We start from the raw sequence: 27038 nt of genomic DNA on the forward strand, positions 1-27038 counted from the left end.
CACACACACACACACACACACACACACACAGAGCCCTATCCATTGTTTCTGTCTCACTGCCTAGTGTTTCTGTGTCTCATTTTGATCAAAATCATAGTCACAGGCTTGACAGATGGGAGGACCTGTCTAAGATGTGGCCAATGTTTTTTTTTTGGGGGGGGGGGCAGTCCTGGGCCTTGGACTCAGGACCTGAGCACTGTCCCTGGCTTCTTCTGGCTCAAGGCTAGCACTCTGCCACCTGAGCCACAGCGCCCCTTCTGGCCGTTTTCCATATATGTGGTGCTGGGGAATCGAACCAAGAGCTTCATGTGTAGGAGGCAAGCACTCTTGCCACTAGGCCATATTCCCAGCCCGTGGCCATTGTTAATTAAAAAAAAAATAAAAACACCGACTCATGACAGCCAGAGAATATACCACAATACACATCAGAATACAAATTGAGTCATTTGAAGCTTTGCCGGTTCATTTTTCATAATAGGTGAAGAGTCGTGAATTTCAAATCCTTTTCCAAATTAAAGGATATGGAATAACTACAGATCTTCTATCAATTTTCACTTGACTCCCTTTAATTTTACAATTTTATGTCGTTTAAATTTGCTTTGAATTTTTAAAATACAATCACAAACTAAGGTATACCTACAAGTAAAATTCTATTTTAGGATGACTTCGAATTTTGAGCTATTTTGCTTGCCTTTTACTAGAACTTTGTTTGGGAGCCAAAGGAATTTGGAGACTGGCAACTGGAATTAAAACTCAGCCCTTTCGTTTTCCTACTTTGCTACTTTCAGGAAGGAGAGATAATGGAAGGGAGGGAGATAGATGTTCAGTCGTCCACACAATCAAGGGCTGATTTCCTCCCTCCAGCTCCTGTTCCTTTGCCTCAGTGGTTACTTAATCGGCTTAGCCGCAGCCTCTGGGGTGGCCCTGAATTCAAGAGAACAGAGCAAAGGAGAGGCTGTGCGGAATCAATCACCTGAGAAGTATTCTGAGCCTGTTCTTGGCATGTAGTACAAAGGCATAGAGAGAGAAGGGCAGGTTTTTCATTTTAACTTATTTAAAATTTTTTTGACATAGTATTCATAGTTATTTATGGAATACAGTTTTATATTCCAGTACACATATTGACCGTATAATGATCAAATCACAAAATTTCCAGTTCCTCAAATATGACCATTTCTCTCTCTTTTGAAAATTTTTATTATTTTAAGTAATTGTGCAAAGGAGTTGCCATTCACCAGAGCAGCCTATGAATACAGTGCATCTTGATTAATGTCACAACGTTCAACATTCTCACCCCTCCCAAAGTACCTCTTCCCTCATTTATCTTGATTTTAGGTTACCATGAACATTTTGAATAACTATATGAATTATTATTTATTATAATGTATATTAGTCATATTAATTAATATGTATATTGTAATGCGTGTTGTTAATAATTATTATGATATATGAATTATATGTTATACTTTATATATTTTATTATTTACATTTAGGATATGTATGTTATTCTACATAATAAGTTGCCATAGACTATTGTCATCCTACGTTAGAACTATCCTCCTATCTAATTATAGTTGACTGATGCCTTTACATTTAAGCTGGTGGAAGGGAAATGTGGCTAGGACTCCTGATCTCTATGTATATATCTGCTTGGCACCTCCACAGGTTGGGTCAATCCAATCTTGGTATGTTTGAGTTGAGAACTTTGGCACTGAAGCTGCTTGAAAAGAATGTAAATTAGTTCAGCCATTGTGACAAGCAAGCACTATGGGGCTATCTCAAAAAACCAAAATCAGAGCTGCTGCATGACCCTGATTCCACTCTTGGGAACTCTCCAGAGGAAATCCCGTATGAGGATGCCTGTTGCATCCTCATACGGGATTTGCTTATTTCTGCCCAGAAATGGAAACAACTGGTTCCCATTATCTGATGATGGGCCCACCAAGAAAATGTGATACCTATATACCATGGAATACTATTCAGCTAGGAAAAGAATGAAATCCTGTCATTTGTGACATGGGTAGAACTGGAGATCATTACAGTAAGTGAAATAAATCAAGCACGGAATGGAAAATACTCTATGACCTCAGCCACATGCAGACTTTCAAAGGCATAGATTGCATAGACGTGAGCATAGGACAGCATTAGCAGAGGTCAGGGAGAGCAGGAGAATCGAATGGGTGGCAGGCTGGGGAGTCAGTGAACTGTGGGTGCTGAGGAAGTCTGTCAGCTGAGAGCAATGAGCTCTTGCATAGTGGGAGTGTCCCTAGATAACAACAATATTATTACTATACATTGCAAAGAGCTAGAAGAATTTTGGAAGGTTTAACTGTGAAGAAATGGTGAATGTAATCCTGGTTACTCAGGAGCCTGAGAGCTGAGGATTGAAATCTCAAGGCAGCACAGCCAGACAAATCCTAGAGACTTTGACCAGAAAAAAAAGCTGGACTAGGAGCTGTGGCTGAAATGGTAGAGTACCCGTCTTAAGCAAACAAGCATGAGGCCCTGAGTTCAAGCTTCTGTTGGCGCGCAAGCGTGCACATGCACACACACACACACACGACAAATATTTGGGAAAATAGATATGCTTAGCCTGATTTAAATATTATGCAATGCATACATTATATAATGCCTCATTAGCATGTATAATTTTTATGTACCCATAAAATATTCACAGTTTCAAAAAGATGAAAAATAAAAATACAGATTGGAATCAGGTATCAGTTTTAAAAGAGCTTATTAAACAATGTGGTGGGAGGCAATGGACTTGGGATGACAGGAGTTCTATTCTACTCAGTTCTACTTTCTAGTCTGTTTCTATCATGTTCTCTTCTTGTAGGACCAGGTTTGGGGGCTCTTCAGGAGACAACTCCGCAGAGCCTCAGCACCCTGAAGCCCCATGATTGGCCAGTGTCACGGCTGTCTCCTGTCCACGTGTTTTGCTGCACTTTCTCAGCCATGTAAGCTCTGAGGGAAAAAAAAAAAATAGAAGGTTCTTTGTGTGCCTGGGACAGGGGCAGGGACGGGCCTTGCAAATCCCCTGTCCAGATGCAAAGTGGCCCCGTTGCCAGGGAGTGTTTCAGGCTTCGGAAATTAAGGAGCTTACTCTGTATTTATGGTGGGTTTGAGTGGGACAATGGTCTGTGTGGCAAAGGATTACCCGGCCTTGCACAAAAGCTTCAGGACCTTCTCATCTGAACATCAGAGCCCCAATCCAGGGGCACCACCACGGGAGGGGGTGAAGTGTCTTGCCAGAGGGAAAGCGTTTTCCTTTTCTCTTTTTGTGGTGATGGGACTTGGATGGAAATGCCACTGTTATGTTCTGACATTTTGGTAGCCTATCCAGCCTCCCTAAAGCTATTTCAGAGCCTCTTACAGGGTGTGGGCAGCGGCCCCTGCAGACATGTCCTAGGCTCAGGGGGCTCTGGGGCCGGAAGGCTGCCACCCGCCCCCAGGTGGGGCTGGGAAGAACATTTTATTCCAGGCCTTCTGGTTCCTTGGAGGGATCTGGATGGAATCAATGTAATTTTGTTTATATTATTACATTCTTGACAACAATTTATTGGAATAAGGAGGGGAAAAATGATGTCGAAGTCATTTGTAACCAGCAATGATTTAATTGTCATATTTGCTTACAAAAATGAATATTTTTATCTTTAAATAAATATTCAAACAGCTGGAGCATCTTCAAAATGTTGTAAGAGCAATGGTATAACCTTTTAGAGTTTGTATTTTCGGGGTACTTTAAACAATTATCTTCAAGTAATTGTACAAAGATGTTTCATTTATCTTCACATAGCTGTACAGAGGGGCTTCGATTTAACATGCTCATTTATATGTCCAGTACATATGTGTCACCACTTCCATCATTCGCTCCCTCCCAGCTACCCCTCCCCCACTTCTTTCCTAACATTTCCTACTTCTATTTTCATGTGTGTACATTGAATATTGTGACTTCATTTATCCACCCTTCCTGGATCCATCCATTCCCCTTACCCTTCGCAGACAAAATATTCCCTAATGTTCATTTTGTGACACTGTCTTAATTGTTGGAAGGGGTTACACCATGGAAACACACCCGTGCATATACCATACTTGAGTTAGCTTGATTGTGTGCATGGCCATGTGTGTAATTTGTATATGCCTATATTTTAGGTCTGACTTCCACATATGAGAGAAGCATGAGATCTTTATCTAGCTGAGCCAGCCTGAGTAGTTTACTCAATATGACTCTTTTTGGAAGTTCATCTACTTCTCTGCAAATGACACTCTTCTTGATAAATGAATAAAATTCCATTATACACATCCACACATATACATATATATCATATTTATGTGTAGGTAGAAATCACATTTTAATCTAGTTATCACTTGTAGGATTATTGTGAATAGAGCTGCAATGAACAATAATGTCTGGGTACCTTCACTTTTACCAACTTGCAATATTTTGGGTAAACACTCAAGAGTGATATCACTGGATCTAGTTCTAGAGGTATTAGTTATTCACCTGTTTACAAAGTACAAGGAAGAAAAATAATTATAACATACACACACAGGGGCCCACAGAGAGCATCTCCAACCTCCAAATCCAAAATCCTGAAATATTACAAAATCCTCTGAGCACTGACATAGTCAGCAGTAGAAAATTCCACACCCGAGCTCAAGTGACTGGTGTCTTGCAGTGAAAATGTCTACAAATTATGTTAGTTTCTTTTGGGACACTGGTACAAAATCCCAGACACATAATTTAAGAAGGGAAGGTCTATTTGGGATCATGGGTTCAGGGTTCAGTGGGCAGTTGCTTGGACCACATGCTTGGGGAGAACATCACAATGGTTGGAAATTATGGCACAGGAGACTGTGTGCTTCATAGCAGACAGGAAGCAATGGGAAGAAGATTTGGACTCATGTAACTTCATTTCCTCCAGATAGGCCCATTTGCTAAAGTTTGTATCATCTCCTCAAATAGCTCCAATAACTGGGTAGTAAGAATTCCATATGCGAACCTATGGTCAACATTTCATTTTCAATGCATAACTCACACCAAAAATACTATTTAACATTACCTTCTGGCTATGTGTCTAAAGTGTATATGAGACCTAAATGAATTGCATGCTTGGCTCCCTTCCCATTCTATATATGAAAATATTGCAAACTCCAAACTTTTCTGGTCCCAAGGATTTGAGGTAAGGGGTATTCAATCTGACATATCACTGAATTGTATTTCAAAGCCAAGTACAAATTACTCTTCTTCTCCTTTTCCTCCTCCTCTTCTCCTCTCCTCCTCCTCCTCCTCCTCCTCCTCCTCCTCCTCCTCCTCCTCCTCCTCCTCCTCCTCCTCCTCCTCCTCCTCCTCCTCCTCCTCCACCTCCACCTCCTCCTCCTCCTCCACCTCCTCCTCCTCCTCCTCCTCCTCCTCCTCCCTCTCCCCCTCCTCCTCCTCCTCCTCCTCCTCTCCCTCTTCCTCCTCCTTCTTGGTGCCAGTACTGAGGTTTGAACTCAAAGCCTTGTTCTCTTGCTTGGTTTTTGCCACACAAGGATGAAACTCTATCACTTGAGCCATACTTCAAGTCTGGCTTTTTGCTGGTTAATTGGAGCTAAGAGACTTGTGGGATTTTCTGCTTTGAATCACAACCCTCATATCTCAGCTCCCTGAGTATGCAGGTGTGAGCCCCTGGCACCTGTCCCGGGTGTAAATTCTTGCCGAGGAACTTGCTGGCCTTGCTGGAATGTTCTCACGCCCCTTAGTGGAAAGGTGTGCAGCGTTGTGTGCCGAGGCGGGGTCGGATCTCACCATGGCATTCCAGGAAGGCATTCACCATGCCCTGAACGAATGTGCTGTAGTTTCTGTGTCTTCTGATGTCCCCCACAGGGGTAATGCACTCTCCCGTGTTCCTTGAGGATGCTGAAGTTTCTCAGACTTGTGTGTGAGAAATAGTATCAGACGTCAGAAAGAAACTTACATGCTTGCTCAAAGGCACGTTGAGATTTTCCAAGGGCTGTGTGGCTCTCTCTGCCAGTGAACAGGTCTGTGTTTTGAAGACCAAGGCTATCATTCAGGCTGTCCCAAAGATCAACAGCACCAGGGCAAACAGGCCCTTGAGCCCCAAGTTCTCTGTAACGCATCTAGGAGGGTTCTTCTTATGAGGTGCTGCTCTTCACTTCTGGTGTTGCGGTGGGAAGTACTGTAGACTGCGTACTCTGATGTCATCCACGCATGCACGGCCCTGTTAAGCTCTTCAGGACCAAGTGAGAGGCAGCCTGCCACGTATAGGAGGGTTACCACCTGGACTGCCAGTCACTCCGATGGTCCCACCTTAAGGGATCCAAGACCGAGACAAAGAGAGACAGGGCAGATGGCTGTGCTGCTGCATGCCTGCAATCCAAGCTGCTCTGGAGGCAGAGGCGGGAGGATCCTAACAGAAAGCTGGCCAAGCCAAAGCATGAGAATCTACCTGAAAATGAAGCAAAGAGGGAGGGGCTCAAGTGGTAAAGCACCTGCCTAACAAAGCAGGACACACACACACACACACACACACACACACACACACACACACACGCACGAGCGCGCTCGAGTTCCACTGATATACAGTTTCTAGTCTAGCAATTTGACCAAAATATGTTTAATAAAACAATGCTCAGGCTGTAGAGGAGAAGTATTTTATTTTAGAATTAGTAGCTTGTAAATAAGGGTTAGATATCTGCAAGTACCTAGCTAGTCATAGATAAATCTATTCTTTGACGGAGAAATTCCACTTCCAGGAAAACATTTTACACACACGTATCGGTACAAATGGAAAACAATGCACGTGCAGTTATTCACTACATCATTGTAACAGCAAGCAAATAACAGATTGCAATATTTTCAACAGGAGAGTGCTTAAATAGTGATGCAGAAAGATCAGAACTGTGTGAGGCATTCTATTGTGTCACGGGTAGGGACACGTGTACGTGTTCTTGTTTGTACAAGCCCCGAGGTCTCTGAGAGAAGCACCAAGGAATCAGTGATGATTGGTATTTGTTGTCTTCTGGTATCTTTTGTGGCGGAAACTAAGCAGAGGGATAAAGTGCTAGGAAAATGTTGATAAATTGCTCACACTTTCTTACTTGTAAACCTTGCTAAGGTGTTACCTAATCAAAACTTTTCAGATATAAAAATGGATTTGGCAGGTTTTTTTTTTGTTGTTTTTTGTTTTTACTAACTCCAAACATTGCAAAGAGTTGCTGGAGGAACGGAGCTTGCATTCAGCTTACTGGGAAAAGCTGTGCTCTCCCATGATTGGAGTTCACACTGCTGACGGGCAGAGGGGAGGGGAGGGAGGGAGAAGAAGGGAGGGGGAGGGAATCCTGGAGAGGAAGGGAAGAGAGGGGTGCAGTGGGGATAAGGGCTGTGGGGGAGGAGAGGAGGGGAAAGGAGTTCTGGACGTGGAGGGAGGAGTGGAGAAAGAGGAGACGCCAGCTCTGCCTTTACAATGCCTGCTTCTGGATTGAGAGGGCTCGGGAAAGAAGAAGTTAGATGCATTGATTCCCTTCTGTTTGGTTTGAACAAAAGATGCCTGTTTCCTGGGACATGGTCTCGCTTCACTGTGGCCCTTGCACAGTCCAGAGCTGCCTCTCTGCCGCCCCAGCCCACACAGCACAGGCCAGTGCAGTTAGGCACTCATGGGGAACTGTGTGTGTGTGTGTGTGTGTGTGTGAGTGTGTGTGTGTGTGTGTGTGTGCGTGTGCATGCATGTGCTGTTAATGGAGCTTGAACTCAGCACCTTCCAAGTACTCACTTGGCTTTTTTGGCAAGGATAGTGTGTTACCATTTGAACGACACCTTCACTTCTGAATTTTGGCTGGTTAACTAGAGCTAAGAGGCTCATGGACATTCTTGCCTAGGCTGGCTTTGAACTAGGATCCTCAGATTGCAGCCTAGAGGATTAATCCTAGAGGATTTCATGAATGAGCCACCAGTGCACATTTTAGGTAGACTTTTATGTAGCATTTCTTCTTCTAGAAATGATGAAGATTTCTCCTCCTTCCTATTTGCCTTGCTCACCTCACACCTGTCCTTTTCCTCATTAATGGGTGACAATGTGCCCCTATTAGAGGCAGGCTGATAGACATTCCCGTGTCATCCCCAGATCTCAGCACTAGGTATGGACCACCGGGGAGCTGGCTACATCCATTGAGACAGCTTTTTTAGTGCAAGAAACAGCCTGGGAATGATGTAGTTGTGTGGGTCCTTGATTCACTGGCAAATGGGCCTTGTTGGGATGTCATTCTGCTCTCGGCAGTTAGACTAGATACAGATGGCGAGGTGCTGTGTGTTCTCGGCGAGCAGTTCTCACCTTGTTCTGCACGTGGGTGACAGCATGTCCAATGACTGCATGGAAATCAGCACGAATATAGCCAGAACTCACATTAACTATACAGTAATTTAGCTGACATGTTAAAAGAGATGAAAAATTTAAAATTTAGCTACACACGGGTATGTGAATAAGAATAAATGGATTTTGAAAACATAATGCTGAATTTAAAAAATGAATTTTTTCTGCAATGATATTATTGATACTCAAACCAGAGGGGGGAAAATATCCTACTATAATCTATAGACTATATCTATAGACTATGTCTATATCTACCTATCAGTCATTTCTCTCTCTATGTAATATATATATATATGCAATCAACATGTAAAAAGCAATACCCAATTTAACAGTTTTCTGAAGAGAAGAGAGAGCATGCATTCTATGGGCTCTGTTACTCATGTGTACATTCTTACTTACACTAAAAGTTGGTCACTGAAAACAACACAAGTGGAGAGAATCATGGAGAGTCAGAGCACTGTATAGAGCTACTGGGTGGTGTTGGAATATCCCCAGAGCACACCTGTCTGCCCCTGCTCCACGCAGGTTCTTTCTGCTTGGCCTTTCCAGGGACGGCCAGCTGTCAATCCCAACCTGGAATAGGCCAGTGAGAATGAAGAGAGGCTGAGCCTAGCACCCATTTCTCAGAACTGATTTACGATAAATGAGTAGGAAAATGAGAGAAAGAGAGAAAAGTTGAGTCGATTTGACATCTGGAAAAATTAGGCTTCTGCCCTCAAGATTTTCATTTCCTGCTCATTCTTATTTGAAATATATAAAGTCTGAATTTCATCAATATTTACCATTTCAATCGATATTTAATGCATGTCACCTAGGAATGAATATCTTTTAATTTATTTCAAACTTCAATACACATTGCCATTTGAATTGGCAATTGCTTTAAATTATTTCATGCAATGTGTTTCTTTATAGCTGAGTAGCCTGAGCCAAGCAATGGATGCTGAGTTCTTCCCATGTGATCAGCAGGGGGTAGGAAGGTCCCTCTCTATGCCCGCAACAACATATCCCACTGCTCTCTCTTTCAAAGAATTATGTATGAAAATACCGCATGCACTTCACTTTATCATGTCATACAACGTCAGGTTGCATAGCAGATCAGTCCAGCTTTGTTCCATTGACATGTACTGGAGAAAAGGAATGGGTTCCATTTTACTAAGAATCTAGGCTCATGGAAGTTGATTTTATTTAGCCGGATTACAAGAAAAAAAAAAAAAGTGTAAGCAGTGATATGACCATATGGGCATTCTGCAAACATCTAGACATCTGATGGATGTGAACGTGTGTGTGTACGTATTCTTCATGACTTTCTCCTGCAGAGACAGATGGGCTCCCCTGGCAGGCCTTGCCAGACGTCATTAGGTTGCGTCTGGGCAATTCTCAGAGCTCTACATCCTCCTGGCTTTCCCAGACGGGGGTGAAGACACCCTGGGAAGACGAGTCTGTGAGAAGTTGGCCTTCAATATTAACATAATGAATAGGCTTTAATGTGATTCTCAAAAGCCACTCAACCAGGAAAAGTTGGCATAGATACAAGGAGCAGTGTTTGGGAGCTCTCATTTACAGACGGCTTCCCACCTGCATTTTCTTAGAAACAGAAATTCAGTGGTTTGTCCCATGACTGTCTTCAAACAATTACATGAAAAATCATTCCTCATTAATGTAGGTATTTGGTACTAGCCCAACAAATGCCAGTCTTTGTAAGCCTTGGATTTTAATTCAAGGCCATAATCTCAAACTGTTGGGTGAAAAGTGAAATCCAGGCAGGTCTATTCCATCCAGCATAACACCCACTGCTTCATCAGTAGCTGGGGAAAACTATTCATAGGCAAAGGGCCCTACACACAGATTAATGTATAGAATATAGAAGACCCCACCAACATGCCACTTGACCTTTGCAAAGCCTGCAAACAATGGACAGAATTGTTTTTCAGAGGCCAGAGCAATCTTGGAAGGGTTAGAGAGTATCCTAGGGCATCCCATCAGCAGGGCCTTTTGCAGGAGACACAGCATGGTAATGAAGCTGTGTTATACATAGGCCCAAGAGCCAGAGCCAGGCAGGAACCCTGATCCCACAGTTTAATTGTATAGATCTTATTCCTAGTTATTTCAATACTTTTTGGGGACACAGCAGATTGTTTTATTATTGTCCAGAATAACGAAAGAACAAAATTGTGTCTACTTGTAGGTGAGGCTCTAAAAAAACCATTCCCATACTATCCAACGCTGAGAGACGCAGCACTGAGACCTGTACTGCTTCCAATGGCTTGGGCCCCCTAGATTGCACACCCACTGGTGTGATTTAATTCCAAATGTCTTCTTTATTCTCCTTTTTAAAATTTTATTAAGTAAAACCATTCCAATGCTCACTAAAAAAAAAAACCAAAAAAACCCCACAAAAGTAACAGTCATCTTTTCCTGGGTCTTAAGCAAAATTCCTAGATTAAACTTTCTCACCTCTCTACAGAAAATGACTGGACTTGAGTGAGCAGCCCTTTAGGTTTTGTTTCACTTCACACGTTGATTACATGTAGATTCACAAACAATAGGCAGCATATTTGTATTCCTGTCTTTTGTTTGTAGGCCATATTATACTAGAAAATTTTCATTGTTTTAAAGTGAGCGTTGTTTTAAATAAGCTACTTCTTCTCATTTAAATAACCATTGCATATCTAAATTTTTAAAATTTAATTTCTATCATTTAACATGTCATTTTAAGGAATGTATAGATAATGTGGCTCCTGGACATGTTTATTCTTATTTCTGTAATCATTTATCTGCTTTCAGCTTGCCATGCTGTTCCTTTTTTTTTTTTTTACCATTTTCACACACACATATATATATATGTTGTATATATATATGTATATATATATATGTTGTTGTTGTTGTTTTTTGCCAGTCCTGGGCCTTGGACTCAGGGCCTGAGCACTGTCCCTGGGTTCTTTTTGCTCAAGGCTAGCACTCTGCCACTTGAGCCACAGCGCCACTTCTGGCCGTTTTCTATATATGTGGTGCTGGGGAATTGAACCCAGGGCTTCATGTATATGAGGCAAGCACTCTTGCCACTAGGCCATATTCCCAGCCCCATTTATATTTTTAATGCTAGTTTTTCTATAATCTTTAAGTAGTTGTGTGAAGGAGTTGCCATTTAACAAAGCAGTTTGTGAACACACTGCATCCTGATCGGGGTCACCCCTGTCAACATTCTCGCCTATCTCTGCCCTCCCCACCTCTTCCCTCAAGCTTTTTAAGTTTGTAGGATAGGCCCTGAATTCTTGACTCCATTCTCATGCTTTTCTTTGAGGCACTATTGTGGTTTGAATGCTGGGATGTGACCCCCAAATCCCATATTCTAAAGCCTTGGTTACATAATGTGACTGGTGGGGGGGTGCAGACAACTTTAGAGGTGGGGCTGCTAGGTCCAGCCAGGAAAAATGGCCCCTTCCCCACCGTTCTTCCTTGATGCACACGTGGCTTCTTCCCCAGAACCCTGCCCCCAGGGGACAGCCCCAGGTGACTGGCTCAGCTGGGGGCGGTGAGCAGTGCCCCAGGCTTGGAGGTCTGCACAGGCCACACTTCCTCCCGCCCTCTCCCTGGGTATCAGTCTCCATCAGCAGTTCCAGCCCTTTTGCCCATGCCCCCCTTGCAGCCTTTCCCATGTCCCTTGTCCTTTTCTTCCCTTCTCCTTCCCCTTCCCTCCCCTTCCTTCCCCTGAACCCCATGCACCCCCGCACCCTCCATCTGTGCAGGCCGGTAGTGTGCTGTCCCACAAACTCTTTTCTACCGGAACCATGTGGCAGTCTCATTTCTGCTGAACCTTACAGGGCCTTCTAGAAGGAAGTTAGGACATTGGGGTGTGGCCATGAACGGCCTTGTGGGTCTCCTCCCTCTCCCTCTCCCTCTCCCTCTTCCTCTCCCTCTCCCTCCCTTCTTTTCTTCCTTATTTACATGAGAAGTAAAAATGACTATCCTGTCATGAATCTCTGGCCTGTGAGACCAGAATAGCTGTGAAACACTGATTCCCTCAGATAGAGGATAAAGATATTATGAAGATACCTCACTCTTGGATTTGTGCTCATTCTGTTACTATAATGAATAAGCTCCTCAACTTTTTCCTTACTCTTTTCACTGGAAAGGTACAGAGAAGATATAATACCCTGGAGTGGATTACTTATTAAATGTCTCAATAAATCACCAAACAGAAACTAAATCATATTTAGTCTTTCCACCTCTATTGCCTATGGTCAGGACATTCCAGTAAAACCAACTTGTGTCTTATTCAACTACAGTTAGCCCGGAGAGATTTAAAAAGCTTTCTAAATTCAAATACAGAAATGGTTGGATCATTTGATATTATAATACCTCTGGCCTATGTAGGGCATGAAAGAGCGAGACATGAATAAGCATGATGTGCTATCTGACACCTGGTTTTGGAAGATCACTTAAGAACTCTGGGTAAAATATCTTTTCAAATGGAAACAGTGAGTGCTATAAATTTCTCCTTGTGTGGATTCAGCTGTGTTCCACAAATTTTTGTATGTTGTATTTTCATTTTCATTCAGATCAATGCATTATTAAAGTATTTCCTCTTCCAGATTCATCTTCTAACTCATGGTTTAATTAGAAGCAGACTGTTTAATTTCTAAATGTTCTGAAGGTATTTCCCTTACCTTTTTGTTACTGATTCTTAGTTTGACTATTACAGTCACAGAGCAAACACTGTATGGCTTCAGTTCTTTAATGCTTGTTGAATTTTCTTTCATGGCCCAGGATATGATCTATTTTACAAAGTGTTTAGTGAGCATTGGAAAGGATATATTCTACTGTACTGACATCCTTTTGTTTATAAATATTATCGAATTCTTGTACATTCTTTCAAATTATCTGTCTAGTTCTAACAGTTATTGAGATAGAGGTGTTGAATCTTCCAACTATAATTGTAGATTTTCCCATTTCTTCCTTGTTTTATCAGTTTTGTGAGTTATACATTTTGAAGCTCTGTTCCTTGGTGTATAAACATTTAGGATTGTTTTGTCTTCTCCCTAGATTTGCCCTGTACCATTCCCTAACACAGTGCTTGTTGGGATCCAGCCTTTGGACTTGATGGGGGACTTGACGCCCCTCCCCCCAGCCCTAGGGGAATGCGGAAGCAGGCTACGGTTCTCTGGGTCCCGAACCAGAAGAACCGGCTTTGCACCCAGCCCCCAACTCTCTCGCCAGCCCGGTCGCCTCCCAGTCTCGCCCTGGCTCGGCGCTTTCGAGTGACGTTAGCTCAAGAGGAGATCATGTGATAGCTCCCAGCCTATCAGCGTCCTGGCCGATCGCCTTCTCTCAAGAGGAGATCATGTGATAGCTCCCAGCCTATCAGCGTCCTGGCCGATCGCCTTCTCTCAAGAGGAGATCATGTGATAGCTCCCAGCCTATCAGCGTCCTGGCCGATCGCCTTCTCTCAAGAGGAGATCATGTGATAGCTCTCAGCCTATCGGCGTCCTGGCCGATCGCCTTCTCTCGCTATCATTTCCCTTTACCCTCGCCTTAATTAATCAGATTGCTCTGGAAGCTTCTCCGAGACTCGCGTATGCCTGGCTTTCTTTACTGGTAAGGAGGTGGGCAAGTGTTCTCGTTAGGCCGCGCGCACGTGAGGTCAGTACTGACCCCTCCGCCCCATCCTGGCTATCTGCCGGCCGGGTGACCAGGAGAGAGGACGAGAAAAGGGGGTGGCGAGAATCCTAGCTGAGCCTTGATCCCCACGCCGGGAGAGGCGACCCGAGCCCGACAAGTGCTGATCACACGTGCGGAAGTTTTCTTTTCTCTGAAACTTACTTCAGCTGATTTATAAAAAAATTCTGTTTCCTTTCATATATATATAATTATATAAAATTTTCTATTCTATTTCTAGTCTACCTATTTTTATTATAATTGAAAATAGGTCTTCTTAGCTAGCATATAGTTGGCACTTTAGAAAGTTCAGAATCCATAGTACTCTGGTTTTTTTTTTTTTGTTTTACAAATATAGGTAATAAATTGTTTATTGGACAATCAATAATTAAGTAACATAAGACTTCATGTAGGCAGAGTTGAATGCTGTATAAACAGCATGGCTATCACATACACTGCCCTGAGGGTACAGTCTTTATAATCTCATTTTCCTTCTAACAGTATTCAGAAGGTATAGATTCTACTTAGTTCTAGTTGGAGAATTAGAGGTTCCTAGCTTGTTGTGTTGTTGTGATGGTCTTGAGGCTTGAACTCAGGGCTTGAGCATTGTTCCTGAGCTTTTTTGTTAAAGCCTATAGTGCTCTACTAATTGAGCCACAACTCTGCTTTCAGTTCTTTTGGTGGTTAATTGGAGGTTAGGGTCTCGCGAACTTTCTTGCCCGGGCTGATTTCAAATCACAATCCTCAGATCTTGGCCTCCTGAATAGCTAGGATTATAGATGTGACCCGCCATCATTAGAGATTGCTATTTAGCCGAGTTTGTCTATATTTGGGAGCCACCGAAGCTAAAGCACTATTTGTTGACATATTTACATTTGTTAAAGGGAAGATGTGCCTTAACCCTTGAAGATTTCTTTTTAGTGTAACTTTCCTAATTCGAGAAGGGGAATAGTAAATATTTATTTTTTAAAGGAAAATTTCACTTCATATTTTGGTTTTCAATATAATTTGAATTAGACAAATAACTTATTTACTGATATCTTTTGTATTTTAAATAATTTCCACTTTTTATAAAAATAAGAGAATTACTTGATTTTGCATGTGTGTGTGTGCACATGCACGCTAGGCCTGAGGTTGAACTCAGGGCCTGGACACTGTCCCTGAGCTTTGTTTCCCTCAAGGCTAGTGCTCTACCACTTTAGCCACAGCTCCACTTCCAGCTTTTCTTCTGGTAGTTAATGGGAGATAAGAGTCTTGTGGACTCTCCTGCCTGACTTTGAAACACAATCTTCAGCTCTTAGCCGCTGAGTAGCTAGAATTATAGGCATGATCCACTAGCGCTTGGCAAATTATCTGATTTTTTAAAAATCTGAGTTGGACACTTAAATGTAACTTCTTTGGCACCTGAAAAATTATGTGCAAAATATTTGAAATTTAAATTTTAGTAACTTTAACACCATTTGACCCTTAGTTTCTCAGCTTCTTCTGAAACTCTTATAGTACTTTCTAGAAAAAAAGAAGTTATATTTGGTAGTCTATAACTAAGTCTGCCATTTTATTTATTTATTTTGTTTTCTGTTTTTTTTCTTCTATTATTTCTCTTTCTTTGCCTACCTATGGTTTACTTAAACATTCTTGAATTTTATTTTGATCTGTCTATTTTAGTGCATCTCCTTAGGTAGATATTTGGTGGTTTTTCTAAATCTTGTATATAAACACATAACTTAACAGTTTGTCAGTGTTGATATTTTACCAATCTGAGTGAAGTGCAAAGGCAGTACATCCTGTTAAGTTCTTTTATCCACTCCAATTTATTATAGGGCTGGCATAACAACTTTTTCTATATGCAGTAAGAACACATAAAAATGTTATGGTTCTAAGCCAAAATAATTTAGAAAACTCAAGAGAGAAGAAAGCTTATTTATATAATTGTCCATGTTCTTTCATCCTTTCTTATGTTCCCAAGAACAACCCAAAGCATTCTTTTCTGATTTCCTTTCAATTTCAAGAACTTCAATTAGCTATTCTTCTAGCACAAATTCTCTCAGTTTCCTTCATCTGAGAATGTATAAATTCCCCCTTCCTTCCTGGAGACTTATTTGTGCTTGTGGAGTGGACTTCTTTGCACTTAGCCCTTGAAAAAAGTATCAGTGATGGCCTCTGGTTTCCTTGGTTTCTGGAGATAAATGTGTGTTATTCAAAATAGGTTATAGGTAAGATATGATTTCTCTTTTATTGCTTTCAAAATGGTTGTGTGTATGTGTGTTTGGTTTCTAAAAGTTTAAATATTCTGTGTCCTGACATCAATTTCTTTAGGATTTTATTGTTTGGTATTCATTCAGCTTTTTGAATCTTTAAGTGGTATCTTTAGCCAAAATTGGGAAATGTTTAATCAATGCTTGCTTGAATACCTTCTCATCCCTGTTTTCTTCTTTTCTTTCCTTCTGGGCCTTTCATGATACAAGTATTAAGTCTTTTGTTACAGTACCACAAATCTCCAATGTTCCATTCATTTTGCATTTTCAAAACAAAAGGTTTTTCTCTGTTGCTAGAATTGGGCAATTTGTATTGTTCTATCTTTAAGTTCACGGATTCTTTCTTCTTCCCTCTCCATTTTCTTACTAAACTCATTCTTAGAATTTCTAATTCCAATATGTTTCAGTTCTAACTTCATGATGGCTTCTGACAACTTCTTGTTGTATAATTTCAACATCTGTATTCTATCAGTGTTGGCATCTGTTAATTTTCTTTCTTTATTCAATATTTTCTGGGTTCATGCCAAGATGAGTGATTTTCAGTTATATCCTAGATATTTGGGGCATTGCATTATGAGGGTCTCAATCTTATTTAAGCCTACTGTTAAAGCAAATGTGCATGAATGCATGTGCCTTATATTTATAATTATCATTAATTTTGTTTCTATGTGTGTATGTGTGCATGCATATGCATGTGTGTGCTTGTATGCCAAAACTGGTGCTTGAAGTATGGCCTAGGTGTCTCTTAGTTTCTTTGTTGAAGGCTAGTGCTCTACCACTTGAGCCACACCTCTACTTCTGCCTTTTTGTAGTTAATTGGAGATAAGAGTCTTATGGACTTTCTTGCCTGGGCTGACTTCAAATCATGATCCTCAGATTTCAACCTTCTGAGTAGCTAGGATTACAAGCATGAGCCATCGGTGCCTGGCTTTATTACTGCATATAAGTACATACTTCAGTATTTTGGTTTAGATATTCAGTTATTGTTCAAAGACATAAAAGGTTAGGAAAGTGTTCATTTAACTACCTTTATTAGTCCAGCCATACTTTTTTCTTCATTCACATCTGAATTTCTACCTTCTATAATATTGTTTTTCTAAAAGAATTTTCTCCAATATTTTTGTCAGTAAATTCTTTCTGCTCTTATTCATTTACAGGTTTCTTTATTTTGCCTTGCCCTTCCCTTCCCTCCCCTCCCCTCCCCTCCCCTCCCCTCCCCTCCCCTCCCTTTCTCTCTTTCTTTTTTTGCCAGTCCTGGGCCTTGATAGTGCTCAGGGCCTGAGCACTACCCCTGGTTTCTTTTTGCTCAAGGCTAGCACTCTACTACTTAAGCCACAGTGCCACTTCTGGCCTTTTCTGTATATGTGGTGCTGAGGAATCAAACCCAGGGCTTCATGCATGCTGGGCAAGGACTCTACCACTAAGCCATATTCCCGGCACTTGTCTTTATTTCTGTAAGATACTTGCACTGGAAGTAGAATTTTGGGTTGATTTTTCTATCAATATCTTAAAGGTCTTTATGCATTTTCTTAGGCTTGGTTAATTTCTGATGAGAAGGTAGCTACATATAAATTTTCTTTATGTTCTTGCTGCCTTCAAGATTTTGCCTTCTCTTTGCTTTATTACAGCCTAATTATGATGTAGCTGGCTATGTCTTTCCTTCTGCTTGATCCAGCTTCAAGTTACCTGATCTTCTTGAATCAGTAGTTTGCTGACTCTTGTGAATTTAACAACTCTTCAGCCATTGTCTCCTTATCCTGTCTCTCTCTGTTTCCCTCTGTCTTCCATTCAACTCCGGTATCTCCGGTATCTATATCATTTGGTAGCTTTGCTTTACTGCTTTTTCTCTTTGCTCTTTTTTGTGCCGAATTCTGTGTTATTTCTGTTTCTGCATCCTTAACTTCATTCATTCTTTCTTCTGATGAGGTTAGTTTGCTGATGAACCTATTGAAAATGTTTTTCTCTGATATTGTGCATTTTATTTCTAGCACTTTCACTTGAGTTTTTAATTGTCTATTTTTCCTCAAAATCTGCACCTAATGTATTAGATTCATACTTGTTGAGCTAGATTATCCAATGTTTAACAGCTATATTTAAACAATTAATTAAAATTTATTTATGAAATACTTATCTATGTAATATCTCCCTGGTAGTCCCAATAACTTGGTCAAGTTATGTTGACTACTAATCTCATTTTGATAGCTTAAGTTGTTAGTATAGATTATCATTATTAAGCTAGCAAGAAAGAACGAAAGAAAGAAGAGAAAAAAGTGAATAAGAAAGAAAGAAGAAAGGAAGAGAGGGAAGGAAAGAAGAAGCACTATGAAGAATCAAAAGGAAGACACAAACTTATCATCATTTCAGGACATTATAATAATAGAAACTTCAATAGCACCAAACATAAAAAATAAGATAACTCATCAATGTAAAATTCCAAAACTAATAGCATTTTAAAGCTGATCAGCAAAGGACCAGAAAATACAAGAACAAAATAAAAAGGCATTTACAAAGCATCAATATCTGCAACTCATCAAGAATCACAAATAATGAATAAAAGCTGTTGAGGAAAAATACTGTAATTTAATTCAACTTTGTGAAACAGAATCTGAATAAGTGGAGAATTAATTATTTTCTGGAAATAGCTAATATTTTCAAGGTATTAATTCTCATAATATTGTTCCCTAATTCCAAAACTAACCTCAATTGAATGTTAGACATATATTTAAACAACTTGGTTAACTTATTCTGAAATATATATAAGATATCCAACATTTATAAAAGCTGACTTATAAAAGCTGACTCAAATTTGAAAAACAGAAACAGTGCCATTTTGTTCTACATGCTATTAAAATAAACTTTGAAGACATGGCAATGAAAACAGTGTGGCACTTGCCAGGAACAGACAAATCAACGGAATGGCAGTAGAGGTGCTCAGACAAGACCTTGCACCTGTTCAAAATGCATCTATGACTCAGGCAGTGGTGTGCACCAGAGAAGAGGGGATGAGGGAGTACTTATACCTCAGTGAGCTACTAGAAAACCAGTTCCCATGTGGAGAATGGCCAGATTTCTAGCCTGTGCTGGTTTCCATTGTTTAATGCCCCACCTACTTCAAACTACCAACCATTTAACAATATACTTGACAAGTTCCTCAATTGCCTCTCTCCACCACTGCTTTTGCGGCTCAGAGTCCACTGCTGTGACCCATCATTGGCTTCCTTTATAGAGAAAGATCAAACTGGATTTATACTCAGTGTTATTCAGAGAACGGTATATCCAATTGCCCCTCCTCTTGTGACGTAAGTGGATGTAACCCGCAGGACATGCATGGACTCTCACTGCTGAACTCTGAGATGGAGCAGGTGGCAGAGGAATGTCCATCCCCTCATCTGCAGAGCATCCTAAATAAACTATTCACCACCGCAGGGAAAAGTGCTCCACCCCCTGAAAACACACTTGCCAGACCACCACTGCACTTCTCCGGATCATTCCAAAGAGAAGTACATGGCATTGTGTGTGTGTGGTGGGGGGGCTCCTGCTCCTGGTTTTGTTTCTTCTTGTTTCCTGATACTCACCCCCAGTTTTGTGCCATCCTAGGAAGCGATTCTTATTTTGATCTTGCCTCTGATTCTGCGCTCTGGATAATGTCCTTAAGCCAGAAAGATGTTATAATCTGTTATATCTCTTCTGTGGCCTCATCTGCGCGGGGTGTACTACAGGGCCGCAGGCCTAGGAAGGCTTGTGCATGTCATAGAAATTATTTTCAACATGCCATGTGAAACCGTAGTTGTTTTTTTTTTTTCTCTTGTATTCTCTTCCTCTGGTTGTACCCCTGCTATCACTGTATCTCATCTGAGTACCCTGGAAACTGTATATACTGGTATTAGAACTAGGGAAGGGAAAGGGAATATCAAAATTGAGAGACAAAGGATAAAAAGACAAACGACTCCAAAAGCAATACTTACAAAACCATTTGGTGTAAACCAACTGAACAACTCATGAGGGGAGAGGGGAAGGGGGGAGGGGGGAGGTGGGGGGGGATGAGGGAGGAGGTAACAAGTTGAACAAGAAATGTACTCACTGCCTTACATATGAAACTGTAACCCCTCTGTACAGCACTTTGACAATCAAGGAAAAAAGACTGCTAACACTCATTTCCCACATCTGCCTTCTTACACTTCACATCTATCTCCAGCTCATCAGGTTCGTCACCCCTCAGGAGCTGGGGTCAAGGGAAGCTCTTGGTAGCAATCATAGCACATTACTGCATGTGCACTCCAGGTCCCACGACCCCTCTTAGACTACAGAGAGATGAACTTTTAAGGATTGGCTTTAGAAAACACTGGTGAGTCACTTCTGTAATCCTAGTTATTCAGGAGGCTGAGACCTAAGGATCATAGTTCAAAACCAGCCTGGGCATGATAGTCTGTGAGACCCTTATCTTCAATTAATCACCCAAAAGACACATGTGGTGCTGTGGATCAAATTGTAGAGCAAAACAAAGCCAAAAACTACATGCATGATGTGTGTTTGGGATTTCAACAAACTCTGTTTTTCCATTTTTTTTTTAATGCCAGTAACTGGGGCTTGAACTCAAGGCTTGACACTGTCTCTGAGGGTTTTTATTTTTTCCTTTCTCAAGGTTAGCACTCTACCACTTGAGCCACAGCTCCACCTCTGGGTTTTTGGTAGTTAATTACAAATGAGTCATATGGACTTTTCTTGCCCAGGCTGGCTTTGAACTGCAATCCCCAGAGCCTCCTGAGTGGCTAAGATTACATGCTTGCGTCTCAGGCACCTGGCCTTCATTCTTAAAACTAGACTAATATCACATGTCTGAATCCCAGAGAATCACAGCGGAGGACGCTTGAAGGCTGATTTCTGTGACAAATGGCGTAAAGGAGCAATGATTTTTGAAAGTGACTGGAGAAAGGGGAGGCATGGCAAGGAATGAAAGGAAAGGAAAGAGGGAAGCACTGCAGAGTCTGAGCCTGGGGGTTTTCATTCAGAAAAGAGACATGAACTTCCATGCACAAGAAGGTGAACTTCCATGCTGGACGGTGGATGTTGAAATACCCATGTGTTCTGGACAAAGGGAAGTTGCTTACCAATGGACGGCTACATTCCATTGTAAATATTCTAAGTAAGATGAAAGAATAAAGAGTGCATGAGTGTTAGAGAAAAGACATAGCCATACAGAGCACTGAAGACTACTCATAAGGCTTAAGGTTCCAAAAACCCTCGCGAGACTCTCAGAAAGATGACTCTGGGAGTGCCATAGTTCCAGAGACGATGGAAATCACCTGGAGGGGTGCATATGTGGATTGCAAGTGCCCCTCTGCTTTGGGAAATATCAACTGGTAGGTGCTGACACCCACGCTCCTCTGTGCCCAGTGGTGTTTCCATTGCTCCATATCCAGACACTCGTTTAATACAGCCGGGAGACCTTTGGGGTGAGCATTTTGAACATCCCTCCTTGATAGATGAGGAAACCAAAGTGAAGGCGAGGGGCTCGGCCAAGGTCATGATGCCTAGGACAAAGTAGGCTGTGATGTGAACCCCAAGAGACGGACTGGAGAGCTGTCACCCCTGCCCAACAATGCTTCTGTGTGGGGGACACGAGTGGAATTCCACGTTTGTACTGTGACCTGAGGAGTTATTTAGTCTTTTGGATGCTCATCTTCTCATCATGGAAAGAAGTGGGAAAACCCAAAAAATTGTCCATACTGCTCTAAGTTGTTTCTTTTTTTTTTTTTTGCCAGTCCTGGGCCTTGGACTCAGGGCCTGAGCACTGTCCCTGGCTTCTTCCTACTCAAGGCTAGCACTCTGCCACCTAAGCCACAGCACCCCTTCTGGCCGTTTTCTGTATATGTGGTGCTGGGGAATTGAACCTAGGGCCTCGTGTATCCGAGGCAGGCACTCTTGCCACTAGGCTATATCCCCAGCCCTCTAAGTTGTTTCTTAAATACCTTCACAGACTGAAGGTAAGTGTTATCACTATTTCTATCTTATTTGCGCACATAGTAAGCCTCGGGGAGGGAGAGATGTCAGCAGTATGAGAGGCCTAGAATTGTTTGAATAATTCTTGGCCTTTTCTAATATTTGTCTATGATTCTAATCCCTGTAAACTGCACTCAGAAGAGTTGGTAGAGGGTCCAATGAGGCAATACTGGTGAACATGCTTTGCCAGCTGAAACCAATGATGTGCACAGACTTGTAGTTGTGGTACATATAACCAGCTCTCCAGCATGTGATGAGTTGTCCCGTTGTCCCCGCTTGGATCTTAACTGTCCCCCAAAGGCTCATGTGCTTGATCACATTGAAAAGTTGGTCACCAAAAGTTGATGGCACTTTTGGGAGGTGCTGGAAACCTATTTGGAGACAGTCAGGCCAGCGGGCGCGTGTTCTGAGAGACGCAGGGACATCTCTTTCTCTCCTTGCCTCTGGCCACTATGAGGTGATCAGCCCTGCTCAGCCACACGAGCCCTGCTGCCGCGTTTGGTGCCGCGTTCAGCCCAGTCACCCGGCCATGCGCTGAAACCTGTGGAAATTCTGATGTGAGACGAGCCCACACAACCCTTCTGGAGGAGCTTGTGAGCGGTGGCCTGTGGTAGGCCAGGTCTGTCAGATTTTTCACTCCATTGCCAGCATTGCTGCTGGAGAATTCTCAGTTCTTGTCTCAGGAGTTGGATAGATGAGGACCAGACAATGGAGAATGAGTATGAAGACTTTATTTAGAAGAGAAGTACCTTACTCAAAGGTCCTACTGCTCTGTCCTGTGCTCTCTTTGTCCATTGTCTGTCCTCTCTGTGTCTTCTCTCTAGCTGTTCTTGTACCTTGAGCTGTGCTCTGATCTGATTGGTTAACCCTACTGTAAGTCATTGTTTTGGAAGATGACTTTATTGGTCAGGCAGGACTGACAACGTTCTGATTGGCTGTTAATGCCTAACCAGTTCTTTTCTGTAAATTCTCTCCCCATGGATCATGGGAAGGTTTTATGGACTAGAAAGGGCTAGGGAAGGGCAGAAGCAAGATGGCTGGAAACAGTATATATATATATATCATCTGGTCTTGGCATGCAAGGATAAGATGCTGTCAGGGACAGGGGCCCTGGGTGCTAATTTGCCCTTTCACAGTAAGCAAAAACAAACTTTTCCTCCTTTAAACTGATCTACTTCACGTATTTTGTCACAGGGATGGAAAGGTGATTAATTCAGAAGTGCTCAGAAGAAAACAGTCTTCTCACATTCTACTTAGTTTGCAGAGAGGATTTTTCAGAGGAAAAGAATATAAAATTCTGAATACAAAATACCAGCTCTCCCTTAGGCTGTGGAAAGGCCCATGGAAGTGAGTGGCTCTGGCACTTTGGTTATTGTTGATGACAAGAACTATCTGTTGGCTAAGATATGTCAAAAGGTAGCCCTGGGCACGGCTAGGGAAAGACAGACAGGTAGCCACTGAGGAAAACACTGGGTCCTGAGGGGCTCAGCTCTGTTGGCCAGTCAAGTAAATGCATTGTCCACAAATGTCAGCAGCTTATGATGGGTTTATCAGAACAGAGCCTCATTTTATAAAAACACGCACACATTATGTACATGCATATCTTCAACACACACGTTTAAAACGACAGCACACGCATATTACTCAAAGAAAATACTTCATTTCAGAGTCTGTAATGGTTTTGACGAGGAGCCACAAGAAAGGAAGAGGGGAGCGCCAAGGGTGGGGCTCAGGGAGGGTGGTAGAAGGCATCATGGAGAGTGAGCAGAAAGCTCCAGCTCCAGGGAATCTGAGTATAAGAGAATGAATCAGACTTCTGAAAACACTCGGGAGCATTTATGCTTATTCCAGCTATGATTCTATTGCTCACAACTTCCTCTCTGGAGAAACCTGATATCCCAAAGTGATTCTGTTGAATACTCAAAACTATGACAAATCTCTGAAGTTGTCCTATCTTCGAAGCACAAAATAAAATTATTTCAGGCCAGGTCTAGTGATAGAAGCAAGCAAAATCCCATATCATAACATTTGGGGATTAAAACAAGAGAAATAAATATAAAGTAATATCTTTTGTGATTAGTATACTCACGCTGTTGATATTTCCCTAAAAGGAACAGGGGTAAACTGTCAGCTTTTACAGCAGCTATAGTCCTGGAGATGGAGAATTTCTAGTGTACTTCCTTTAAAAGGGAAAAAAACCAACCAGCCTGTAATCCTAGTAACTCAGGAGAATGAGAACCAGAGGATGGTAGTTCAAAGCCAATCAGGACAGAAAAGTCTGAGAGACTCCATCATCACCAAAATAACTAGTAAGAAAAAGCCAGAACTGGAGGTATGACTCAAGTGGTAAAGTACCAACCCAGCAAGTGAGCAGGGCAAGTGTGAGGCCTGGAATTCAAACCCTGGGACCGAAAAAGAAAAAAGTGGGAACAGGGGAACTAAGGGACATTTAGTGAATTACATAACTTTTTTTCATAATCATAATGAGGTTAATGCTACTACCGACTCAGAAAGTTGTTTTGAAGGTGAAATGACAAAGTGTATGTAAAGCAGCGAGAAATGTAAATAAGAGCTGAAGGGCCTCAAGTCCCAGTCCGTGTGCACACACACACATGCACATAATGGAAATGGAGATTCTGAGCTTGGTTTTGATTTTTATCCCTAATTAATGTTAAGAAACTGGGCTTAGCTGTTTAGGTTGAAGAAGGAAGCTTACCTCAGGAATTGCTGTTTAGGGTTAGTACATTCATTACTAAGCACATAGTTACATTAGTTTTGGTAAAACAGATTTGTTTGTGCAAATATGGAACAGAATAGGAAGCTGTTTACAACATTTGCACTTTCTGGCCCAGAAGAAAACTTATCCTGCCAACAAACCAGTACATCATGGGTGGAAGGGTGGGGTGGGGGGTCACTAGCAGGGAAAGCAATTCCGGCTTCTTCCAGTAACTTCCTGACCAGGAACTTCACCTCTGCCAATGAGCCTCAGAGGGTATCTGGTTCCACCTACCCAAGTCAGAAGCATGTCAGCAGGGTCCCTGACGTTTGAGTAAGTTCAAAGCCAGGCCCCTTTTCCAGGGAGGAGCGCAGCTTTCTGTTGGTGTCCTTTTCCTATTGATGTGAGTCCTTTCCTTTCCTTCCTTTTCCCTTTCCTTTCCTCCCTCCTCACCCTTCTCTCTTTCTTTCAACCTTTCTTCCTTTTTGGTGCTGGTACTAGGGCTTGAACTCAGGTCATGGGTGCTGTTCCATAGCTGCTTTGCTGAAGGCTAGCGCTCTACCACTTGTGCCAAGCAACAATTTCAGCTTTTTGGTGGTTCATTTGAGATAAGAGTCTCATGACCTTTCCTGCCCCTGCTGGCTTTGAACTCTAATCCTCAGATCTCAGCCTCCTGAATAGCTAGGATGACAGATGAGAGGCCCCAGGGCCTGGCTTCAGGTAAATCTTTGTAACTCCTTCCTATCTTTAGGCCATCTAAAGCCAAAGAACCATGTGGAAACTCTCATGCACCCTGTTTACAGCCTCCAGGAAACATTCTTTGAGCATGCCTTTTAAGATCATTACTACTTCTATTCTTTCACCCCTTCCCACCTTGCCCTTTGGCTTTGGGCTAGCACAGAAGCACAGAAGTCTCTCCCTTTGCAATATCCTCTTGGATTCCTCTGATAGGTCATAAGTACCCAGCTAGAAAGTGATGTGTTTGGTTTTTTTTTTTTTTTAATACCTATCTCTGCTAGAGATTATGGAAGTGTGCTTGGTCTGGTTAAGTTATGATAGGCTGGTGAACCAGGACAGAGATGTATCCTAGACTTCAGTCACCACGAGCTGTGAGCACTCTGCAGAGATACAGCCCAGCTTACCTTTCTCTAAGGAAGAGCTTCTCAGAGAGGGGCTGAAGTTTCCATCTCTTATGGAGGAAGAGTAGAGACAGGAAGATGGTAGATGTTTGAAAAATCAGGCAGGTGGCTTTAATAGGCACCTATCTTCTTTATAGAAGTAAGACTGTTGAAAGGTGAGAAAAGAGAGAAGCCACATTTTGAGAGGTGGAATCTTGGAGTCTTTGTTAAAAGGCCGGCGACTGCATGGTGGACTCCTGCCTCAAAGACCAGCAGCCAGCAAATAGACTTAACATTGTTAAGAAATAGGCCAGAGAGGAGAGAGAGAACAAAAACAATGCCAACAAAGCCACCCAGCTCCAATGGAGAGCTGAACTGGGATGCCATGGAGACTGGAGAAGAGGGAGGAGCCAGGACCAGGACAGGAACACTGAGACACGTGGCATAGCATAATGGCACCTGAGCTGGTCCCGGCCTAACTAGGGCAGGGTCACAGGAAGCTTCTAGTCCCGGGCACTGGACTGACAGATTTATTGACCTATCTGCCAAGTGCTGGCCCTGACTCTAGAGATTGTATGCCCTTCACTTGGCAGGTAGAGGCCTCACTTTCCCCACCGTAAAGATGCCAGACCCTACCGTCCACCACGTGGCTAAGATGGTGACTGCCAGACCCAACCCCCCCCCCCCCCCCCATTTCAAGACCTTCTGTTCCAAGGGCTGCTCTGCCTGCAAAAGAAAAGATAGCAGATCCACCAGTCCTGGGGTCAAAGAGGGATTTCTATTCCTGGGCTTAAATGAGCCCACGAGTGTCTGCCTCTCCACTGCCTCAGAATCTGTAGCAGGGGGGAAACAGGTGTCTGTGGGGTTTTGACGTTGATTCTGGATTCTCATGTCCACACACAAACTGCCTGTTAGGAAT

This window comes from Perognathus longimembris, chromosome 15 (assembly GCF_023159225.1).
Source record: "Perognathus longimembris pacificus isolate PPM17 chromosome 15, ASM2315922v1, whole genome shotgun sequence".
In the NCBI taxonomy this organism is placed as follows: Eukaryota; Metazoa; Chordata; class Mammalia; order Rodentia; family Heteromyidae; genus Perognathus; species Perognathus longimembris.